This window comes from Bactrocera dorsalis, chromosome 1, assembly GCF_023373825.1.
Source record: "Bactrocera dorsalis isolate Fly_Bdor chromosome 1, ASM2337382v1, whole genome shotgun sequence".
Classification (NCBI taxonomy): domain Eukaryota; kingdom Metazoa; phylum Arthropoda; class Insecta; order Diptera; family Tephritidae; genus Bactrocera; species Bactrocera dorsalis.
Genome location: NC_064303.1, coordinates 71,928,814 through 71,947,528, shown reverse-complemented (window position 1 = coordinate 71,947,528; position 18,715 = coordinate 71,928,814). Strand labels below are relative to the sequence as shown.

At 35.5% G+C, this 18,715-nt stretch overlaps 1 protein-coding gene across 10 annotated transcripts in view; it reads left to right on the top strand.

Moving 5' to 3' along the window:
• LOC105222100 (electroneutral sodium bicarbonate exchanger 1) overlaps positions 1-18,715 on the top strand; it is a 762,556-nt gene that overhangs the window by 4,896 nt on the left and 738,945 nt on the right. The gene's annotated exons all lie outside the window — the stretch shown is intronic.

Below are 18,715 nucleotides of genomic sequence, written 5' to 3'. Positions count from 1 at the left end.
TTTCTAATATATGCCTTTTGTCCAATATATATAGAGCCTGTTTCACCATCACGATTCACCTCCATGCTTAAAAAATGCTGCACCGGTCCTTTGTCGACCACTTCTACTTCTCTTGCAATACTGGCTTTAATATCGTGCATGTGTTTCAAGTCAGAGCTGGCTATGAGCAAATCATCAACGTATACCGCAATAATATTAATTTGCCCATTTTGTTTGTTTATGTACACACAAGGTTCGCTTATACATGGTTGAAAACCAATCTTCTTTAAAATTTCATCTAACCTTAAGTTCCACTGGCGCCCGGACTGCTTAAGTCCATACAAGGCTTTGTTCAGCTTCAAACAATGGTTAGGAAATCGTTTGTCAATAAACATTTCTGGCTGACGCATGTATATATCTTCGCTCAACTCGCTATTTAAATATGTGGATACATCCATCTGATGAAGATGTAACCCGTACTCCGCTGCGAGCGCAAATATCATTCGGATAGTGCTATACCTTACAACGGGTGAAAAGGTTTCATCATAGTTAACGCCATAAACCTGTGAACACCCTTTTGCGACTAACCTAGCTTTAAAGCGATCCACCTTACCCTCTTTATCTCTTTTAATAGCATACACCCATTTACATCGTACGGCTTTTTGCCCTTTGGGGATTTCTGCAAGCTGCCATGTTTCATTTTTCATAAGAGAATTATATTCATCTTGCATAGCGTCGTACCATTTAGTAGCATATTCACTTGAAAATGCCTTCTCTACAGACTCAGGAACCTTTACATCATCAGCGTCTATTAAATTTAAATACTTATATTGCTTTGTGGGTCTGCCTGGTCCCCCACTACGAACTAGTCGTGGCCTGCCAGGAGCCCTTTTTAAAGGAATATCGTCTGCTTGCTCTTCTTCAGCGGACTCAAAGTCATTGTCACTATTTGCTGCTATATCTACCACCTCTTCTACGTTTTCGATCGCGCTTGTATCTAAATGTGTGCCTTGCTGCTGGAATTCATTACCAAAGGTACCTATATCAAATTCAATTGGATGCACTTGCACACCTTCTGCAACTTTCATATTCAATCCGTCATGCTGTTTCGCCGATATTGACTCTACAAAGTAGACATCTCTACTCACTATCAATCGTCGCGTTTGTTTATCATACAGTCTGTATGCTTTCGATGTGTCGGAGTAACCGACCATGACATACTCCTTGCCTCTTGGTTTGAATTTGTCTTTTTGCTTTTTATCCAGAGCTATCGCGAGTGACCCAAATGTACGCAAATGCCCTACCACCGGCTTATAGCCATACCATCCTTCATATGGTGTCATAGCATTTAATGCTTTTGTTGGTGCACGATTTTTTAAATACGAGTATACTGCCGTATTAACAACCTCCGCCCACAACAATTCACTCACACCAGAACTTACTACCATACACCTTGTCATCTCAATTTGCTACGCCGTTTTGTTGTGGTGTGTAGGGCACTGTTAATTGTCGCACAATACCATGCTCTTTAAGAAATTTATTAAACGCATTATGCACAAATTCCGTGCCGTTGTCGCTACGAAGCATTTTAATTCTCTTCTCTGTTTGGCGCTCAATCATTTGTTTAAAATCTTTAAATTTTTCTAGTACTTCGTCTTTGCGTCTTAAAAAATAAACAAATACAAATCGCGTCTTATCATCTGTGAAAGTTAATACATATTTCGCACGGCCAATTGATTCATGCCTCATAGGCCCACACACATCAGTGTGTATCAACCCCAAAATCTCTTCTGCTCGGCTATCAGATTTATTGTATGGCCGCTGGCCACACTTATTAGACATACATAAAACACATTGAATGTCTGCTGGGATATTTACTTTCATTCCTCGAACCATGTTGTTGTTGCTCAATTCACGCAGGCTAGCAAAATTTAGATGACCGTATCTAGAATGCCACTTCATTGCCTCATGGTTGGGTTTGCATGCAAAAAACAATTGATTTTTATTGGGCTCGAATAGAAACAGATCGCATACCTTGTTAGTACTCAAAATGACATCTCCGTGCTTATTTTTTATCATTGCCTCATTTCTTGTAAATTCAACTTTGTAGCTGCTGTTTACTGCTTTGGAGACTGATATAAAATTACATTGTAGTCCAGGCAGAGAACGTAGAATGTAGAGAAGGTGCAAATCGAAATCTGTATGATGGTTCGATTGCGCGGCTAACAGAGCTGATAGATTTTATGTGGGGAATTCACCATTCTCGCTGCTATTTAGCAGAATTGAGCATGTTCTTTGGCAGAAATATATGTAAATGACTGAAAATAAATAAAGAGAATTTGCTTCGTAGAAAAATATACAAAATATACAAAAGCATTCTCTGAGTGACATATGCACGCTTATGTTGTATTATGTGAACGATTGTCACATATGCGTGATTTTCACATATGCATGCTTATATTGAATTAATGAACCATTGTCACATATGCGTGATTACTTTGTATCAAATGAACAATTTTTTTCCGAAAAATGGTAAAAATTTTAATTTTTTTTACAAAATCAGGAAAAATAAGGAAAAATTATTTTAATTTTATTTCTCTTTATTTTTATTTTTTAATTTTTAAATTATTTAATATTTATTTCGACTATTACAAAGTGAAGATGTGCAAAATGATCTTCATTTCTTCAAAGAAAATTGATGACCTTCATGAAATATGCATATTCGCATTATTTCGTTATCATTTCCACATTTGTACCAAAAGAATTTCTATGACACATGCATATGTACATATGTATATTATTTCTTTGGCACATTTGCCTGTATGTTTACGAACACAAATACGAGCCACATACATATGTACATGCATTCATAACAACAAGTGTCGCACGAGTTTTAGGTTTGTTCGAGCGGAGGAATAAAAATGCCGATGATGTTATTTCTATGACATTATATTTTATTCTCTGATGTTTCAAGTTATGTTCTGCTTATATAACTACTAAAGTGATTACAATTTTCTTAATCTATTTCTTTGTTTATTTTCTTATGAAATACAATATTTGTAAAATGTAATCTTATTTTCTATTGAGTGCAAACAAACATGACTGTGGGGTTTACCCGATAATGTTTGGGTTATCATTACAGTCAAACATAAGGACCAAAACATGTTTGTATGCATTTGCATTATGAATACAATATTTGTAAAATGTAATCTTATTTTCTATTGAATGCAAACAAACATGACTGTGGGGTTTACCCGATAATGTTTGGGTTATCATTATAGTCAAACATAAGGACCAAAACATGTTTGTATGCATTTGCATTATGTTCTTTATCTCTACTTGTTATCTTATATTTTTTGTAATGTTTACTTGTTTTTCTTTAATCTTTTATTTTGTCCAATTTACAATATTTTGTTGTGTGGTGTCTGGTTGGGATGATAGTGTACACATAACTCCTCCCTCCCTTAATGGAAAACTCTCCTGAGTTTGAATAGTATTGTTTTTCATTTTTTTAATTTTACAAGATATTAAAATTTCTATTATAATCACAATAATACTTAAAATTGATATTCCAATATGAGAGATATTTTTGTGATATTTTAATTCATTAATTTCTTTTAAATTTTCTTCGTTTTTAAATACAAGGTCGTTAATTGTAATTTTGTTAGTGAAATTGTGAGTATCATAGTTTGGATAATAGAATCTCTGATTGTATGAAATTTTAGTATTTGAGAATGTTTGGTATAGGGTCTTAATAGTGCAGTTATTATAATGAATCAATGTAGTGTTTTTCAACTTAATTTTTCTGTTGTCGCAGTTCTGGTTTAGTTCTATGCCATTTGCATTTTTTATTAAAATAGTTTCTTCATCAATTTGTAAAATTTCTGTAATGCTATTTTTGATAAGTTCACAATTTAATAAGTAGATGCAATGTTTAGAAATTTGTAGTTCATTGAGTGTTTTAGCTTCTTCGAATTTATAAGTGACATTTTTGTATTCAAAAACATTTTCGATTTCTGCTGTTATTTCTTTACCTGCTGTGTTTGGTATAGGAATAATAGTTTTTAATTGTACCGATTGAAATTCTTTTGGGATTTTGACTACGAACATTAACAAATTTTCTTTATATTCCAAGGCGCATAATTTTATATATTGAAGTTTGTTGAGGTCTATGTTGTAATTATAAATTTCTTCATTTGTTAAAATGCTTGGGTGAAAAATACCATTTTTTGCTGAAATAATGTTTTCCTGAATCTGGTTTACTGCGTCTTTGAGAATGTTTATCTTTATTGTTTGTTCATGAAGAATCAATATTTTGTCTGTTCTCTCTTGATACACTAAAGAATTATTTCTTTCGTCTTCAATAATTTGTTTTAATTTTGTAAACGTGTTCGAAAAGAAATTATTAATTTTTATTTGGTGGTCGAGAGCTGTAATTGAATTATGTAAATTTTCATCTACTTTCTTAAGGTGATTTTCAATATCTATTCTATCTCCATCATCCATCGTTCCAAATAGAAATTTATGTACAGAACCTATACCGTTAATTAACCCTCTCTTTTTTCTACTAACTTCTTTTCTTGGGATTAATGTTTTGATTTTACCTCTCAAGATTTCAATTTCATTAGATAGGGTGTAGTAATGTAAATGTGAATATGTTTGCGAGATTTTTGTTATATTATTTAGTATGTAAAGAATTTCGCGAGGGTCAATTATGTGAATTACGAGGTCAGATGATGTAACAATCTGTTTAGTGTTGGTGATAATTTCTGCGTATCCATTGTCGGTATGTATTTCATGTACTTCCAGTTTGGCTGCATTGCTAATTATTACAATTGCTATCATCAATGTTATTTTGAAGATGTATTTGACCTAAAAATTTGTTTGGACGTTTAATATTTGTCGGGTGAATATTATCTAATGGTAATTTTCTATACCTTGGTTCGTATTTGTGCCGAACTGCTTTATAATTTTTTTACGTAACCTTCTTTTTGAGTGTTATTAAACTCTTCTCTATTTCTATTTAGTTTTCCTATGCATTTTTCTTTAGTCTTCTGAATAGTGTCTTTAATCAAATTCTTATCAGTTTTTCCATTTATAACCTCAAGAGGTGTGGCTTTAATTGTAGAATGATAAGATTTGTTATACCATTCTATGCTTTGAAATACTTTTTCCGCTGTCGAAAGGCTTGGTTTTTCAATTTCTAGGACTCTAATTCTTTCGGATAGAGTATTATGAAATCTTTCGATATCTGAATTCCCAGTATGACTGTTTGGTTTTGTAAAATGAACTTCTATTTCTTCTTTCCTAAAAAAATCTTTTATGTTAATTGAGTTGAATTCATTATCTAATATTAACATTCTGGGTCTACCTTTGATAGAAAAGAATAATCTAAGCTTTTCTATAATAGTTATACTGTTTCTATCTTCTAGCTGAAATGCCATAGCAAATTTCGCAAATTTGTCTATAAAAGTAAGGAAGTAACATTTTTTATTTATGTATATATCCGCGTGAACTATTTCATTTATATCTGATGGTGTTTTCGTTAATTGAAATTTTGGTTTTAAAGGTTTTCTATCATATTTTGCTCTATTGCAAACGTCGCAATTATTTATATATTTTTGAATCAAAACTTTCAAATTTTTCCAGTATATTAGTTTTTTCAATTTTTCATAATTTTCGTTAATACCTGCATGGCCTGTTTCATTTTTATGATATTGAGCAATTTGTTTATAAACTTGTTCTTCATTTTTCATATCTTTAGCATGGAATTCACATCTAAAAAACTTTACATGTCTATTAAATATTTGAATAAGCTTTTGCTGAACTATATTGTACTGATTATCGGTTAAATAAGAAAAAATACCTACTTTTCCACTATTTATGTGCTTACGACAAAGATCTATGAAATTATTATTTTTTATATCTTCTGCGCTAATAAAAATTTTCTTCGTGTTGCCTAGTTCTTCAGATTCCATAATTTTCTTGTTTGTTAAAATGATTTGTGTATTGAAGCGATTTACAATAGTGTGTAAAATTGGAAAATGATTATTTAGTTCCTCCTCTTGAGAGTGGATTGTAGCATTTGTGCTTATGTTGTCTTCTTCCAATGAATGAATCTCGCCTGTGTTACTATCTATTCTACTTAGAAAATCGGCTACGTTATTTTCCTTTCCTTTCACGTAATTTATATTAATATTGTATTCACCTAGTTTAATTAACCATCTTTGCAATCTTGGGTTAATGTCTTTTCCCTTGTTTTTTATTTGGAGCCACTTAAGTGGTTGGTGATCGGTTAAGAGATCGAATGCTCTGCCATAAATGTATGGTCTATAATATGTCACTGCCCAGACAATAGCTAGTAGTTCTTTTTCTGTAGTGGAATAACTTCTTTCGTGTTTGTTAAGTGTTCGACTAGCATAGCTTATAGGATGACTGTCCTGGGTTAATACTGCGCCAATTGCAAAGTCACTTGCATCAGTTGAAATGCCAAATTTTTTGTTAAAGTCTGGATATTTCAATATTGGTGGGCTTACTAATAGATTTTTAAGTTTTTCAAAGGATGATATGTACTGAGGATCGCGAGTTTTATTTTAATATCCTTTTTTAAATATTTTGTTAAACCATGTGCTACTTTAGCGTAATCTCTTACAAATTTTCTTTAATAACCTGTTATACCTAGGAATGATTTAATTTGCTTTGATGTAGTAGGCAACTTTAGTTTTTGTATGTTTTCGATTTTGCTTAAATTTGGTTGTATCCCTTCTGTTGTTAAAGTGTGACCTAGAAATTCAGTTGTTTTCGCGAAAAATTTGCATTTATCTACCTGAATCTTTAAATTATGTTTTCTTAATGCTGAAAATATTTTGGTGATATTTTGGGTATGTTCTTCAATACTTGAACTAAAAATTAAGATGTCGTCTAAATAAACTACACATATCTTGTTGATATATTCCCTAAGAACTGAATTCATTAAACGTTGGAAAGTTTCTGGTGCATTCTTTAGTCCGAAAGGCATTCTTATAAATTCAAAGTGTCCTTGGGGTGTAGAGAAAGCTGTTTTTGGTCTATCTTCTTCTTTTATTAATACTTGATGAAAGCCTTTTGCAAGATCTAATGTTGTAAAATACTGAGCTCTTCCAAGTTTGCTGAGTATTGTTTCTATATGGGGTATTGGAAATTTGTCATCTATAGTGACTTCGTTTAGCTTCCTGTAGTCAATAACTATTCTCCATTTTTTCTTCATTGAATTGTCTTGCTTTTTCGGTACAATCCAAAGAGGCGAGTTGTACGGGGAATTACTTTCTTTAATTATACCTTGGCGCAACATCTCGTTCATCTGTCTAATAATTTCTTCTTCATGAATTTGGGGATATCTATAAATTTTATTATAAGTTGGTCTACTTGTTTTTGTAACTATTTCATGCTGAATTTCATGAGTATGAGAAAGGTTTTTACCTTCTTGGAAAAATAAATCGCTATTTGCTTTTAGAATGTATTCTAATTTTTGCTTTTCTTCTTCATTCATGTCACTATTTGATAAAATATCTAGCAAATTCTCTTTACATTCTGTAAGTATATTAATATCTTCGTAATTGTAAGGGCATGAGTTTATAAATTTAATTTTATTGCCGTTTATTTCTACATACTCCTTTTCTAAGTTAATTATTGCTTTAATAGGTTTTAAAATATTTTGTCCTATTATTGCATCAAAGTTTTTATTTTTTATGTTGGTTAGTTTCCAATGTATATAACTTTTTTCATTGAATTCGTTTGGGGTTGGGGTGACTAACTCTTTATTTAGGGAAAAATTTTCCTTAATGGTGCTAAAGTGTATTGGTTTATCAAGCTCAATGCATTCATAATCTTTTAACACATTATATTTCAATAATGATGTTGTAGACCCTGTGTCAATAAGACATTTAATTTTGGAATTTTTTATGGTCACTTCTATTATCGGTAACGATTGTTTTGGGCTGGCAACCGAAAATTTGCTTGTTCTTGAACGTGATCTATTTCCATCGGTTCGGGGGGGTTTTGTCTCCTTTGGACTGAATTATATCTTCTAGATTGTTGTGAATTATTTTGCCTACTTTGTCCAAAGCTAAATTGTTGATAATTGTCATTTTCTTTAGAATTGTTACGAAATTCTCTCGGCTGATTTTGTCCAAATTGAAAATTATTGGAATTTTGCATATACTGGTTATTATTGAAATTGCCAAAATTGTGAGACAAAGAATTTCTATTTGAAAAATTTCTATAATTATTTCTTTTATAATTGTTTTGTCTTTTATCAAATTGTATTAGCAAACCTGTCTCTTGAAGAACGCTAAAAGCCTCTCTAATGGTGCTTATATTTCTACTAATCACTACACTGCTTAAGTTGGGGTGTATCCCATTTAAAAATGTTTTTAGAATTAAACTTTCGTTGTTAATTGGGGAAAATTCTATAGGCTTTATCCTATCGAATTCATGTTTTAAATTTAGTTTATCTAAAATATCTTTTAAATTTTGGAAATATTGACTTACGTTATAGTTTCGTAGTACAATCGCCTGATTGTAAAGGGTGTGGTACGACTCCTTTACTCCAAAATTCTTTATGAGTTCTTCTCTCATTTGCTGCCATGTTGGTGTAGGTCCCAAAGGCCGGATGACACTTGCTGCTTCTCCTTTAATTTTTGTTTTGACGTGTCGCTGCGTTACAAATTCCAACATTGATGGGTTGGGGTTGAATAAAGGAAGGATCATGTCAACTTCCCTGATGAATGATGATAAATCTCTGCCGTCAAAGTCCATGATTCTTGAAGCTTCCTTCAAAATTTGCGATCCTGTCATCTGAAGTGGTTGCTGCTCGCCTGGATTCATTGCTGATGTATCCTCTTTTATTACAACTGAACTTGTTGTTGTTGCTTTGTATGGTGCACTTCGCTCTTTCTGCGTCTTCTGTGTGTGGGGCATTAATCTTTAATCCCACTCTTCCTGGTAATGTTGATGGGCGGAATGAAGCTATTCTTCGCCTTCACAAATTGTAGTCCTCGGAGTCGCTCTCCGACGTTCCAGATAACTTGTGTAGAAACTTAAATTTCTTAAACTTGGCTATCTGTGCCGACCGACTTATATATTTGTATATAAAGGGTGATTTTTTAAGAGCTTGATAACTTTTTTTAAAAAGAAAACGCATAAAATTTGCAAAATCTCATCGGTTCTTTATTTGAAACGTTAGATTGGTTCATGACATTTACTTTTTGAAGATAATTTCATTTAAATGTTGACCGCGGCTGCGTCTTAGGTGGTCCATTCGGAAAGTCCAATTTTGGGCAACTTTTTCGAGCATTTCGGCCGGAATAGCCCGAATTTCTTCGGAAATGTTGTCTTCCAAAGCTGGAATAGTTGCTGGCTTATTTCTGTAGACTTTAGACTTGACGTAGCCCCACAAAAAATAGTCTAAAGGCGTTAAATCGCATGATCTTGGTGGCCAACTTACGGGTCCATTTCTTGAGATGAATTGTTGTCCGAAGTTTTCCCTCAAAATGGCCATAGAATCGCGAGCTGTGTGGCATGTAGCGCCATCTTGTTGAAACCACATGTCAACCAAGTTCAGTTCTTCCATTTTTGGCAACAAAAAGTTTGTTAGCATCGAACGATAGCGATCGCCATTCACCGTAACGTTGCGTCCAACAGCATCTTTGAAAAAATACGGTCCAATGATTCCACCAGCGTACAAACCACACCAAACAGTGCATTTTTCGGGATGCATGGGCAGTTCTTGAACGGCTTCTGGTTGCTCTTCACCCCAAATGCGGCAATTTTGCTTATTTACGTAGCCATTCAACCAGAAATGAGCCTCATCGCTGAACAAAACACGCGCGCGAAACACATTTCGAACCGAACACTGATTTTGGTAATAAAATTCAATGATTTGCAAGCGTTGCTCGTTAGTAAGTCTATTCATGATGAAATGTCAAAGCATACTGAGCATCTTTCTCTTTGACACCATGTCTGAAACCCCACGTGATCTGTCAAATACTAATGCATGAAAATCCTAACCTCAAAAAAATCACCCGTTATAAGAGATCTTTTTAAAATGGGAGCTAATCTTAAGATTTGCTTCCCGTTGCTAAAGCTTACGAAACTTAAAAACTTCAGTTTTTAGTATCGCTCAACTTTGCAGTTTGTTTTTACCGACTGCGCCAGTTTTAGGTTTGTTCGAGCGGAGGAATAAAAATGCCGATGATGTTATTTCTATGACATTATATTTTATTCTCTGATGTTTCAAGTTATGTTCTGCTTATATAACTACTAAAGTGATTACAATTTTCTTAATCTATTTCTTTGTTTATTTTCTTATGAAATACAATATTTGTAAAATGTAATCTTATTTTCTATTGAGTGCAAACAAACATGACTGTGGGGTTTACCCGATAATGTTTGGGTTATCATTACAGTCAAACATAAGGACCAAAACATGTTTGTATACATTTGCATTATGAATACAATATTTGTAAAATGTAATCTTATTTTCTATTGAATGCAAACAAACATGACTGTGGGGTTTACCCGATAATGTTTGGGTTATCATTATAGTCAAACATAAGGACCAAAACATGTTTGTATGCATTTGCATTATGTTCTTTATCTCTACTTGTTATCTTATATTTTTTGTAATGTTTACTTGTTTTTCTTTAATCTTTTATTTTGTCCAATTTACAATATTTTGTTTTGTGGTGTCTGGTTGGGATGATAGTGTACACATAACTCACGCATCTTTCGCATCTCCGTCTTCACGGTCAACCAATGGCGTTTTGTCAAAGGGTCAAATGCTGAACACATTGAGCGGGGATGACCGCAAGCGACATCTGTCAAATATTAAAATATACACGTTCATATGGACACAGTTGTGTAGTTGTGCAGCTGTCTAAATAACTGTGTCCATAAGAATGTGTGTATTTCAATATCAGATTCAGATGGCGCTTGCAGTCTATCGAGTTCTATGTGTTCAGCACATCAATCTGTCGAAGCACTGACGCGACGAGACGCGAAAGAAACTAACATACGATTGCCGATTGTTACCGCTTCCCTTGCCGCTGTAACAGCTTCGCCAACGAACTAGCGTAAATATGTATGCATATGTATGAACTTGCATACATATCGACGCTGATTTTTGCGAGCTAAGGAAAAATATTTTAGAATTGAATATTATAAATCGACAACTCCGTTGTTGCCACTTTTGTCACTTCTTTCTGTGAAGAAGCATCAGAAAGATGTTCAATTTATGATTTTTAGCTTTTGCCATCGTCGCGAGAAGACGCTTGTAGGCAAAGGCATGCTCGGGGAGATGTTACGGCGTCTGTTTATATGAATGAAGCGCGGTCGCTTGTGGCATATGCGCCTGCGTTTATGAATGAAATCGTTTTTGTTGTAGAATTTACTACATTTGGGCTTCGCCAATTCGGCTGCCATATTGACTTGTGATGCTTCTTCTATTTGAGCAGTTGTTGTTTTTATAGAACAATGCTTCAATTTTTTGTTGGTGACATATTCACATGTGTACGCATATGTATGTTTGTATGCTTGTGCATTATTTGTTCGCAAGTGTGTCCAAATATATGCACATATAAGTATATATGAATATATGAACATACAGATCAATGCGCGCACATGTAATATATTGATATGTAAGTGATAAAATCATGATATGAATTTCTGAACGCGCACATGCGTATACATGCAGTCATATGAGCAGATAATAAGATTATGATATGAGCATGTGCAGAGACATACGTTAATATGATGTATGATGTATGTATGTATGCATATATTGTTGTGATAAATTTAATTTCTATTAGTAGGAAATATAATACAAAAATATTTATTAGTATGGTATATTATGTAAAAATCAAAGAAAATTATTAAATATGCAAGTCCAAATTGGCTATAAATATTACTATGCATGCATTCATACAAAATTATACTCATATCATAATTATGTTTACATGTCAATATTCAATTGCCGATGGCAAAACTCAAAACATATGTACATATTTGCATACATTGCGATTCCTAAGTTGAAAAATTGAAGCATGAAAATATAGAAATAGAATAAAATACAAACAAACGAAATTCGTCTTGGGCATGCACACATATATTTATCTCTCTGCATATTCTCTGTTTGGACATATACGCCATGTCATCATATGCCGTAAATTCATATATTTGTTTCTCTTCATATTCTTTGTTGAATATATGGAGAACTGTTAAAAATGTAAACATTTTACAGCGTGACTTCTGTAGACGTGAGGTGAATTCCCTACACAAAATCTAACGAATGTTCGCTGTCGAACCTGCACCTTCTCTACATTCTACGTTCTCTGCCTCAACAAGCCGTAAGGTGGATATATGCGCAAATTGTATTTTTCCCGTAAAAACGAGTTAGGTAATTGCTCCCTCAAAACAAGGAGTGACAAGTCTCTCTATTTTGCAATAATTGAAAAATTAACTTTAAAATATTCATATATTCTTTTTAGCTGGCGTAGGCACCGCTTACGCGGTTAAAGCCGAGTTAACAACAGCGTGAAAGTCGTTTGTTCTTTTTGCAATGTGACGTCAATTGGAGATTTGAAGCGTAGTCAACTTCTTCCCCACCTAGTCTTTCGAACGGAGTGAAGGTCTTCCTCTGCCTTCCTCGGCCGCGTCAAATACTTTCAGAGCTGGACTGTTTTCGTCCATTCGGACGACATGACCCCGCCAGCGTAGCCGCTGTCTTTTAATTTGTAGAACCTTGTCAATATAGTCGTATATCTCATACATCGAATGCGATACTCGCCGTGGCCAACGCCCAAAGGACTATCGATCTTCCGCAGAACCGTTCTTTCGAAATCTCGTTACGTCGACTCAACAAATGTTGTCATCGTCCAGGCCTCTGCACCATATAGAAGGACGGGAATAATGAGTGAGGTATAGGGTTTGGTTTTTATTCACCAAGAGAGGACTTTACTTCTCAATTGTACTTCGTTGGATTTCGAGGCTGACATTGTTGTTGGTGTTAGATGGTTCTCAGAAAGACGAAGTTATGATGAGCAAGCAAGAACTAAGGTCAATGATATAAATATCATCGGCGTTCGCTAACAGCTAGCTGTAGACTCTTATAGAAAATGGTATCTTCTCTATTTAGTTTTGTAGCTCGAATTATTTTCTCTAAGAGTATTGATTGAAGAAGTCACATGAAAAGAAGTCCCCTTGCCTGAAACCTAGTTTGGTATCGAATGGCTCGGAGAGGTGCTCCTAATCCTGACGGAGCTTTTGGTACCTATTGTTGAACGTCAGTTTATATAACCTTTTTTTCAAAATTATTTTTATTTATTGAATCTGCTTTTTCTTAAAGCCTAACAATAAGTTATAAAATCTTAAATATATTTAAAAACTAGACAGCCTCAAGCAAGTGATTGAGCTGTTTTGGTGATACGCCGCTCTTAATTACGCATATCTCTTCTTTTATGTCGTGTTTGATCGCAGGAATGTACCAAGGCATTAGCCAAAGGGTTTGGGTGATCTCGGAGTTTAGATATATATTTAATTATGCTGTCTTCTACTTCTTTCTTTACCATAGTGTTGAGATGAGCTCCCCCCCCCACCCCCCCCCCCCCCATGGCATTGTAAAGCTGAAAACAACCCCATGTGGTGTGCTGTACATACATATATATTATAAATGTACAAATATAGTACTAGTAGCAAACCCGGCAAACTCGGTTTCGCCACCAGATGGCTTTGTTTTATGTAACATTTCGTTTGGTGATTAAAAGATGAAGAAACATTTTTTTTGTTTTATATTTGAAAAGGAAAAATTATATTTCATTTCACAACAGTACAAACAATTCATTTCGATTACAAAAATGAAGTGTTATTTAGTTGAACTTCTCTAAGTAAATGAAAGTGAATCCAAAATAAATACGGAATTGAAGCGTTATACGTGTCTCCAAATTATTTGTTTCATTGAAATGCTCTTTAGTAAACCACATTTTTTGTTTTTTGGTCTGACGTTAACACAACAAAGCGGATGGTTTCCCAATTCGTGAACACGCAACGTATAACTGCCCATGTCAAAAACAATGATTTTCTAAGATTATCCCGCAAACACTAAGCGGATTGGCCTTGCGACTTGTTAATTGTCATTGCGAACGCAAGGCGAACTGGAAATTGCAATCGTTGGAGTCAAACGGAAGATCAGTCAGAATCATTGGTATTCGAGGAATACATACATTTTCACCTGCATACTTTCCGTTAATAATGTCATAAGTCTTTTTACCGAAAGTCGAGTACCGTTGCAAAGTCGCGATGGATTCAAATTACGCAATGTCATAATAATTGTACCAACTTTGGGTTGCAAGTTATGTGGTGGAAATCCTGGTAACTCCAGAGAGTTCAAAACCTCGTTGGATAATTTACTATATCATCCAGATTTGTTATGGAATTAACGGATTTGTATGTTACCAAATCGCCAGCAATTTTTAATTGAATGGTGAAATTCAATGCGCGTACATCATTATTCCTTGCGGCAAGAATTGCTCGTTGACTTAACCAAGCATAATTCTGATAATTTTCACTAATATTTGTTAAACATTTTCAATAAGAGCTAATTGAGAGTCTACAAATCGGCAAAAGTCGTTGGTAAGAGTAATTAATCCAGATGTCGCATCAAGTGGGACTTTTCCATTTCCAACAGCTAACAATTGTTTGGAAAATTGTGCAGCACTTTGATCATTTTGAAGTTGAACTCTCATATTAGTGGTTAGCGATAATGTTTTTACGTTATTCCATAAAGGTGATGCCTTCAGGCAAGCATTCAATTCATCTGCAGGCGTTCCACGGGGAATTACTGGCAACGTCTGCCTGAAATCGCCTGGCAACAATATCATCAAGCCGCCAAAGATGTTGTTATCTCGCCGAAGATCCTTCAGTGTGAAGCTAAGTGCTTCAAGAGATTTTTTATGTGCCATTGTGCACTCATCCGAAATAATGAGCTTGCATTGCATCAACAATTTTCCCATTGCACTTTATCGGGAAATATTGGATGTTGAAGTATCAATTGTGTTGAAATTGAGTGGCAGCTTAACCGCAGAATGTGCAGTACGACCGCCATCTAGAAGAGTCGCCGCAATTTTAGACGATGCTAACGCCAAAGCGTTAATCGTCTTGATCGAATAGTGGCCAAAATCAATGAAATGACAAATGTTTTCCCTATTCTTCCAGGTGCGTCCAGGAAGAAGAGACCATCGGTATTATTGTCCACCGCTTGCATTAATGTCTCGTATATGTACTTGTTTTTGCTGTTCATTCAGCAACTGCAGATTATTTCGAACGAATTCCTGCAATGTATCAACATTGTATTGCAGCTCTAATTCTTGGTTGAATGCATTGTGCATCGATCGATTTGGCGCAATCATTCCTACTTCAATCAGTAGATTGTTTATAATAGTCAAGCATTGATCCTCAATCAGAATCAATCCTTCATTGTAGATTTCATCGGTTATTTGGATGTCAGGATTATTCGTTTGAATGCGCAAGTGGTGCAAGATATCTTCCTATATGTTATATTTGTATTTGTTCCATAACTGAATTGCTTGTGAAGAAAAACATGTGGTGATGGTAATTGCCGTGGGCCTCAACACCCGCGCCGTTAGTTCTGCTTTCTCCAGGCTGGACAAGGAAGCAAAACGATTTATGGTCCTTTGCGCGTTGGCCACGGCGAATATCGCACTCGATGGAACGATGAGCTGTACGAGATATACGACGACATTGACATAGTTCAGCGAATTAAACGACAGCGGCTACGCTGGCTAGGTCATGTTGTCCGGATGGATGAAAACACTCCAGCTCTGAAAGTATTCGACGCAGTACCCGCCGGGGGAAGCAGAGGAAGAGGAAGACCTCCACTCCGTTGGAAGGACCAAGTGGAGAAGGACCTGGCTTCGCTTGGAATATCCAATTGGCGCCACGTAGCGAAAAGAAGAAACGACTGGCGCGCGGTTGTTAACTCGGCTATAATCGCGTAAGCGGTGTCTACGCCAATTAAGAAGAAGAAGATGGTAATTGCGAACAGCGTTCGTATTTAGTACGCATTTGATGAAACAACTGAATCCGCAAGTGTTAAATCCCATTGAGAATCGTTCTCCAGCAAACCCAATAGTTGACATACTTCTCGATATGTTTAACATTGATGGCCATTCACAGTTTTCATATTCGCTAATGATTTTGGTCGTCGTACATTTACCAACAGCAGTCGCAATTAAATTCATTCATAATTTCTAGGATGAACAGTATATATGCGACCTAGTGCATCAGTGGAAAATACCTGCGGCCAATCTGGAACTGGGGTTCCTTGTTTGCGACGTTGTAATTTCTTTGTTTATTGATTCAAAGTGTAATAATTGGGCATTTTAACGTACATCAGCGTCGCTACGAATGGATCTGCTTCACACATTGCAAAGAAGCTAGACAATGTTGTCGATGGTGGTCTCTCAGCTCGTTGTGCCGCATTAGCTTCAGTGAAGTTAATTCTGTGGCCATTTTCCAAATTCACTGCTAAATGTACAACTGTGGGATATCTTTCATGAATTTGAAATGATAATAATCGCCACAGTGCTTCATTAGTACTGACGTATCTGCCCATTTGGAAGTTGCTGATTTCGTCATTCGCATTTTCCGACGCAATACGAAACACAGCCATGTCGCTGCCTTTGTGAGACGTACTTGCACAAATATTTGATTGATTTGGCCGAATGACAACTCTCAACGTTTGCATGTGTTTCGAAAATTCATAATAGCAACGGGCAATATGGTACAATGAATTCATTTCCCGATCTCAATCTCTTGATTTTGAACTTTAACTTTGATTATTCGACCATTGTCTTCTTTTGAACGCCGACGATTAACTGGATATCCATCATTCCCTGTGACTGTTTCAGCAACTAGCGGTCGCGGCTATCGTTTTGGGTACTTTCCATCAGCCATGCAAGGCGATAATGGATTTAATGCACCGCACCGTCCATGTCGTGCATGTGACGTGACCTTCCGATATAAAATAATGGGAGAATCGTCAGACGTCCAATATCCTGAACATCACCATCTGAATGAATAGCATCACGCAAGTGTAAGTACTTATCCTCAGATCGTAGTTTTGACTGATTGAATCGGAATCGGATCGATCGTTCGGTATCGACTTTGACATACATGTCGACAGCGAATTGCTGGAATAGCCGACGGCACTTCAGAATGACATTCTCCTCATGTGTGCGAGTCATCATACGATACGTATAGTAATACATTGCGCTTAGATTTTTATTCGTTGATACGCCTGAAAATGTAAAATTAAATGAATTGCTAATGGAAACCAATAATAGCAATATTTAGTATGTGACTATTGTACCTGTGAATGAATCGTCCATTTACAGCATTATGTCGTATCCGCCTTGCCCGTGCCAATAAATGATTGGATATTGTAACGCATCGTTCTCGTTTACACGATGCTTGATATTGATTCTTCGCTGAAGGACAATGTCTCGCGATTTAGTTGGATTACCAACAATAATTGCAGCAACATCATTAACGGTGGGTGCATGGAATCTTCGCACATGTTCACCTGTTGGGGTACAATCCGCTCTTATGACAAATTTGTGCGTATCCGATGGCATTTCGTTCCAATGCTGTTTTGAACATATTAACCACAGCATTATTAGCGTTAAAAAATGCTTGCAACTGTTCAATAATTCGTCTCTTTAACTGTTGTGTTCCTTGTATATTGCACCGCACATTCAACTGATCCACCATCGACGAAATGAAATATATTTGCAGAAATTGATGCGGTTCATCTGGTGTTGGCACCATTGAACCATAAAATTATATATTTGTCCTTGTATCTGTAATTGCAAACAATCATTTGTTGAAGAATACGGTTGTAATTGCAAGCAATCATTTGTTGAAGAATACGGTGTAACTTCTGATCGTGTGATGGTGTAGTGTGTGGTGTATATGTAGTTGTTATGTGTTGCAATTCATTGTGTTGGTGTGAGTGATTGGTTATGTGTGTTGTATCTTTTACCTTGCAAGTCTGCATGAAGCCGCCTTCTCGAGTGATATTAGCTCTTAAGGAAGTCATGCGAAAGCAGTTATTGTATTCAAGGATGTATTGAAGAAAATCGCTGGAATCGGGATCACTTCCATCAAACAATGGTTTCAGTGGCTGTGGTCGTGTATGCAATGGATCAAGTTTGACTTTTCCACTTGCGCAGCACAATCCAGCCGTTTCTCTTTTGAACTTTAACGCATTGCAATATAGGCATATAGTCGTCATTGGTTCAATATCTAAATTTTCATCATCACTGTAGTTCGCAGTGGGATCATATCGGAATGCCAAGCGATTGTATGATGCCAATGATCTTCGTGTCCTCACGCGTTGTCTCATTGAACATTTTCTCTTATTATATTTTGTCTTCCTTGTGCGGCGGCCGATGTTCGCACGTCGTCCTCTACGCATTTTGGACTATGGACAGAGTGGTGAATTTAACCTCAAATGCAAGATCCACATAATTTACACAGTTCAACTTACCACCTTAACGACAAATGCCTGCTGTTGAAATTGAGAAAAAAAATTGCACAATACACGTGATTGATTTGTTGGTTTCCAATGGAAATGTTAAGAAACGAGTTGAAATTTTTCATGAATTTTCTTTGCTATAAACAT